Consider the following 6,106-nt stretch of genomic DNA (forward strand, 5'->3'; position numbering starts at 1 on the left):
GTGTCTCCCGGGGTTTGACAAACACGGAAGAGAAGTAACAAGGCTCTCATTTCACAGAGGAGCAGAGTCCCTTGAAGGCCACTCGGAGATTGGCCTGGAGAAGGAGACAGCAGGCGGGAGGAGGGCAGGAGGGGCTACCCAGGTGTCCAGGGGCGTGAGAGTGAGGCTGACCGTGGACCCTCAACCAGTCAGGGACCAAGGATGGATCGAGGCTGGGCAGGGACAGGCAGAGAGGAGTGAAGAAAGGAGAAGAGGGAGAGGGGGTCCCAGGCCAAGGCTCCACGTGGGCCCCCAGCAGAGAGAATGGTGGGACCCAGGGTCAGGGCTGGGGGGCCCCACCAGCAGGCGATGGGGAGGATGGCGTCTGAGGGAACCGGCTGTGGACAGGGCTGGGCGCAGGGGAGCCAGGACCTCCCTGGCCCCGAGGGTCCAGGAAAGGGTGTGGCCAGACCCCAGAGGGAGGGTTGCCCCAGACATGCCGCGGCCTCGCTTCCCCGGCCTGGCAAGCAGCAAGCCCGGGAATCAGCCTGTCTCTCTCAACCCGCCCTGTTCTCTCCAGCGGCTTCCTATTGGCCAAACACGCAGGGAAGCTAGAGGTTTAAGGGGCCCCTTGAAGTGGCCACACGGGTCCGAGGGCAGGGGCTGGAGGGGGATGGGAGGGCCAGGCGGTGGTGGTGGGGTGCCAACTGGCTGCCAGCCCAGGCCCTGCTCCGCAGCCCCCAAGCAGGCAGCCTGACAAGACATGTGCAGAGTCCATGTGAAAGAAACCATAAAACGCTCCTGCGAGGCACAAAGAAGACCCAAAATAGAAAGGTTAGGACGTTCCAACATCATCAAGATGTCAGTTCTCTCTAATTTAGGGTATAAATTTAATGGGCTCCTAATAAAAATTCCAATGAGCATTTTTTCATGGAGCTACATGGTTGATGTTAACATTCGTATGGAAAAATAAACAGGCGAGAATAGCTGAGGGCGCTGAGGAGGAGGGGCTCAGGACGGACATTACGACACCCTGCGCAGACCTCTCCTGGAGACAGAGGGCTGATGACACGGGAGAGCTGCGGAGCCGCAGAGCCACGGAGCCAGACCGCGGCAGCGGAGTCCAGCGTGTGATGAACGATGCATCTCAGTTCCCCGCGGCAGTCATGATCCGTCAAGTAACATGATGCCAGGCGAGTAGATCATTGTTTGGAAAAAGATAAAATTAGATCCATTTCTCACACCAGGCAGAAGAATAAACTCACAAGATCAGAGCTCCTGAAGTATGAAGCTTCGATATACAAATACCAGAAGCAAACACAGGTGAATCCTTCTGTAAGCAGCATGCAGAGAAAGGCCTTCCAGCTGTGAGTAAAAACCCAGCTCCAATAAAGAAAACAGCAACACATTTGTCTGCAAAAATGGGGAGTCTTGCATGAAAAATAAGTAAAGTAAAAGACACACCAGGAGAAAACATTTGGAACTTACCTCGTAGATAGAAGGCTTGATATATGAAGAATTTTTAAAAGGTGAGAAACAAAAGTGCAAAAATCATGTAGAGAAAAGAGCAAACTACATGAAAAATAGTTCCCCAAAAGGGCTGTAAAAACGACCCTCGGACAAGTGAAAAGCCACTTTGCGTCTCCATATAAGAGAGATACAGACTGAAGCGAGGCAAGGTGCCATCTCTTATCCATCCAACTGGCAAAAACACAAGAGTCTGACAACATGCTCTGCTGGTGAAGCTGTGGGTAAACAGGCAGGCTCAGACGCTGCCAGTGGCAATGAAATCGCTGTGCCCCTTGTGGGTGGACAAATCCACGCGTGCATTTACTCTTTGACCCAGCAACCTCACTTTGAAGAATTCACCCCAAAGATACACTTTCAACATCACAAAATACAGAGGCACAGGGTATTCCCTCCATCAATACTCATCTCGACAACGTAGGGAGAGTTACAGGTGCAAGAGGAAGTGGGGACCGAGTACCCCACACCCACAGCGGGGTGGGGCTGGGCCACTCGCCAAAGGGTCTCCACCAAGCACTTTGGAGTGATTTCTAGGATGTAGTATTGACTGAAAAATTTCAAGGGCAGCAACAGTGCAACCACGGACTACCCTGTATGTCATAAAGAAAGGGAACAGGAAAAATGCATCCAGACGGCCTGTCTTTACAAGAAGACACTCAAGGCAAGTAAGCAAGGGGTGGATGAGACCCCTCCCCTGCCAGGAGAGCGGGTGGGGAAACTCTCTGTGAAGTTCGCCTTTGGAAGCAGGTTCTTGTTCTACACATTCAAGTCAATTCAATCAGCGAGGAGGGGACAGGGGAAGACAAAATTGAAAGCAAACTGGTAGAAACCAAACTCCATGGGTCCAGAGGCACCCGGAAAACCAAAACAGAAACAGAAGCAAACCCAGAGTGATGGTCTGGACACCCTGAGCCTTCGATGGGGCTGGAGACGGGGCAGGGAAAAGCGGGAGCAAATTACAACAGCCTCTGGTTGGGCTCTTGTCCGTCTAGTCAAGGCTATGGATTTTCCACTAGTCATGTATGGATGTGAGAGTTGGACTATAAAGAAAGCTGAGCACCGAATAATTGATGCTTTTGAACTGTGGTGTTGGAGAAGACTCTTGAGAGTCCCTTGGACTGCAAGGAGATCCAACCAGTCCATCCTAAAGGAAATCAGTCCTGAATAGTCATTGGAAGGACTGATGCTGAAGCTGAAACTCTAATACTTTGGCCACCTGATGAGAACTGACTCATTTGAAAAGACCCTGATGCTGGGAAAGATTGAGGGCGGGAGGAGAAGGGGACAACAGAGGATGAGATGGCTGGATGGCATCACTGACTCAATGGACATGAGTTTCAGTAAACTCTGGGAGTTGGTGATGGACAGGGAGGCCTGGAGTGCTGCAGTCCATGGGGTCACAAAGAGTCGGACACGACTGAGCGACTGAACTGAACTGAACTTGTCCGGCTGCTGAGAAGCTAAGGGCCCACCCTGGGGGCACTGCTGTGGGAAGAAGAGACATAATTGTGGAGTGGGGTGGGCGCCAGCCCAGGTTACCAGTATGAACTCAACAACTCTACAGTGCCCAGGGCACTTCGCTGGTGGCTCAGATGGTAAAGAATGTGCCCGCAGTGCGGAAAACCCAGGTTGGACCCCTGGGTCGGGAAGATCCCCTGGAGAAGGGAACGGCTGCCCACTAATGGCACCCAGTGTTCTCGCCTGGAGAATCCCAGGGACAGAGGAGCCCAGGGCTACAGTCCACGGGGTTGCAGAGTCAGACACGTCGAGCGGCTAACCCTTCACTTTTACATTTTCACAGTGTCCTTGCAGAGCGTTTGCACGTGCGTATGTGTGCCTGTCTGCTGCCTGTTTACACGGGTACATATGTGTGCACAGTTCCCCCATATATCTGCCGACGTGTCTGAAAGCCTGAGTCCATGAGCCCTGGCACCCAGACACTCTGATTTCTAAAACAGTTTCTACTAAAAGGAACCAGGCTTCCAGGGAAATGGCTGAGTTTAGGGCTGCAGCAGGGAAAGCCCGCCTTGAGCCTGGAACCTCTTGTCTGCCAGAGAGTAAAGAGATGCTAACCAAGGTGGGATGTCACAGAGATGGGGAGCCAGCTCGGTGGGGCACTCAGGGCCCAGCGTTTGGGGTGGTCTGAGCATCAAACTAACGAAGGACCCTGATGGATTATAGATGTTCATGCTGATAAAAGACACCTACCTACATTCACGATCCATAGATGGATCGATGGACAGAGTGATAGACGGCAATACGGGTGCATCTGTAACAGAAGGCGATACGGGTGCATCTGTCCACACAAACGTACCTACACACCTGCACGCCTACCTGCCTGCCTGAAGGATGATGCAGAGATGGACAGACAGGTGGGTGGGTGGACGACGGACGGACGAGACAGAAGACTCACTGCTTTCCCAGCACGCCGGATGCCAACGCCACACGTGCAGGAACTGCTGGGTTGGAAAATCGACATTTAGCAGCCTAAGATTGGATCAGCAAGTCACTAATGGATGTTAAATCTAGAGGGACGTTTTGATGAGAGGCAGACCATTTCCAGGGTCTTTAAAGAGCCTGCTTTCTAGACTGCTTATCAGTTGCAAGGAAATACAGCAGGTGAATCAGACGGCTCCCTGAGCAGCTCACCAGAAACAACCTCCCGGCGAGAGGCGGACGCCTGTCGTGAGCTCGCGACGTGGAAGCGGGGAGGACACGTCACCCGTGCGCTACTGCAGCCAGAATCTCACAGAGAGGAGGGGTCAGACAAACCCCAAGGAGCACCGTTCTATTTAAAAAAACAAAACTGTAGTCTTCAAAAATGTCAGTGACATAAAAGACAAAGACTACGGAAATGTACCAGATGAAAAGGAACTAAAGAGAGAGGCAGATAAGTGCAATTCCTGATCCCCAAGTGATCCTGGACTGGAGAGAGAAGGCGAGAAAGGGCATCATCCGGTCAATTGACAAAATGGGAATTTCAGCAGCAGCTTAGATAAGGATGTTGGAGCTGTGCTGATAATCGCACTGATGTTATGTAAGAGAAGAGCTCTGTCTTGAAGGGTGAAGGGCTGCCGTGCCTGCAGCTGGGTCTCCAACAGTTCAGAGAAAAATCGCACATTCCCATGGGGGTGTAGGGGAAGGGGGAGGGGAGGAAGGGGGAGGGCAGGGAGGGGGAGGGCAGAGTAGGAGGAGGGAGGGGGAGGGGCAGGGGGAGGGGGATGGGCAGAGGGAGGGGTAGGGGCAGGGGGAGGGGAACGGCAGAGGAAGGGGAGGGAGGGGAGGGGCAGGGCAGAGGAGGGAGGGGGAGGGGCAGGGCAGAGGAGGGGGGGAGGGGAAGGGCAGGGGAGGGAGGGGGAGGGGCAGGGCAGAGGAGGGGGAGGGAGGGGGAGGGGCAGGGCAGAGGAGGGGGAGGGAGGGGGAGGGGCAGGGCAGAGGAGGGGGAGGAGGAAATCAACGGTGAAATAAATAGGGTAAAACATTAGCAGTAATGGAATTCAGGTAAATGGTACCTGGCATTCTTTGTTCTACTTTCATTCTCGTAACTTACCTACAGTTTGAGATTATTTCCAAATGAAAAATTTAAAGACAGCAACCCCCTGCTCCCCACCTGGGTCTAAGTGAGGCGCCCAGATCATACTCTGCTGTTGGCAGCCAAACACGCTCCCACCCAGCAGCCTCCCCCTCTCTAGGAACCCCTCAGAGAAGCAGTGTCAGAACGCCGCGCCCTCCTCAGAGTACTTGTCCAGTAAAAACAGTAATAACCCACTGCAATAATAAACCCCTCTCCGTGTATAGAGCACTCAGCAGTTTACAAGGCACTTACCAGACCCGGTAGGATCTTGATAGCAATTCTGAGATAGACCTGTAACAGCTAGAATTTGTGTTATATAAAATCATGGTTCAAAAAAACTGCTTTAAAAGGGGGCTTCATAGTGTTTATTTTGCTGGGCCCTGATAAGGATGAAGTGGAATCAGACAACTGTAAGTGCTGGGAATTCTCAAGCAGTTTATCTAAAGCAGTCCCTCAGGCCTCTTGGGATCAGCTAGGGAGCTTATGAAATGCAGACTCCTAGGTGCCATGCCCGGATCTCAGGCCTGGAGACTAGCATCTCCACGGTAGCAGGCTGCCCAGAGGAAGTTGGTTCAGAGCAGAGTTGTGGGGCAGACACAGATATGGGGTGACCCCGCTTCCCCCTGATAGGAGCCGGGCCCCTGGGCTGGAGCTCAGGGCGGGACCAACCTTGGGCAGGACCACACACCCTGAATCCCACTCCTGCGAGGGGCCAGGCAGGGCCCCCAGGTGTTATTACCCGATGTCTCCATTGAGAAGTTCTGGTTGGCCAGCTGGGGCCCTGCCCACCTGTCTGCCGGCTCAGCAGAGCTCAGCTGTGGGCTCCCTGGGCAGAGTCTGGGACCCCTGCCGCCCTGGTGGAGGCTGACTTTTCAGAGAGGGGGTGTTCATATCACCTCTCACCTGAGACACAGGTGGAGGGCTTTTCCTTTGAATTTTATTTTTTATTTTTAATTGTGGTTGAACACACATGAGTTGAATACACAGGGCTTCCCTGGGGGCGCAGACGGTAAAGAATCTGCCTGC

At 53.3% G+C, this 6,106-nt stretch overlaps 1 long non-coding RNA gene across 3 annotated transcripts; it reads right to left on the reverse strand.

Annotated features, from left to right (window-relative positions):
* Window positions 1-1,028: 1,028 nt before the first annotated feature.
* LOC123334540 lies at window positions 1,029-5,779 on the reverse strand. Of its 3 annotated transcripts, none has more exons than XR_006641295.1 (4): window positions 5,333-5,779; window positions 3,841-3,965; window positions 3,715-3,802; window positions 1,029-1,392 (listed from the first exon to the last, which is right to left on the reverse strand). It is a non-coding gene; the product is annotated as an uncharacterized LOC123334540 (long non-coding RNA). The 3 variants fall into 3 exon arrangements; XR_006641293.1 differs by lacking the exon at window positions 5,333-5,779 and adding an exon at window positions 4,156-4,436; XR_006641294.1 differs by lacking the exon at window positions 5,333-5,779 and adding an exon at window positions 4,156-4,434 and having other exon boundaries at window positions 3,841-3,962.
* Window positions 5,780-6,106: the final 327 nt, after the last annotated feature.

This window comes from Bubalus bubalis, chromosome 7, assembly GCF_019923935.1.
Source record: "Bubalus bubalis isolate 160015118507 breed Murrah chromosome 7, NDDB_SH_1, whole genome shotgun sequence".
In the NCBI taxonomy this organism is placed as follows: Eukaryota; Metazoa; Chordata; class Mammalia; order Artiodactyla; family Bovidae; genus Bubalus; species Bubalus bubalis.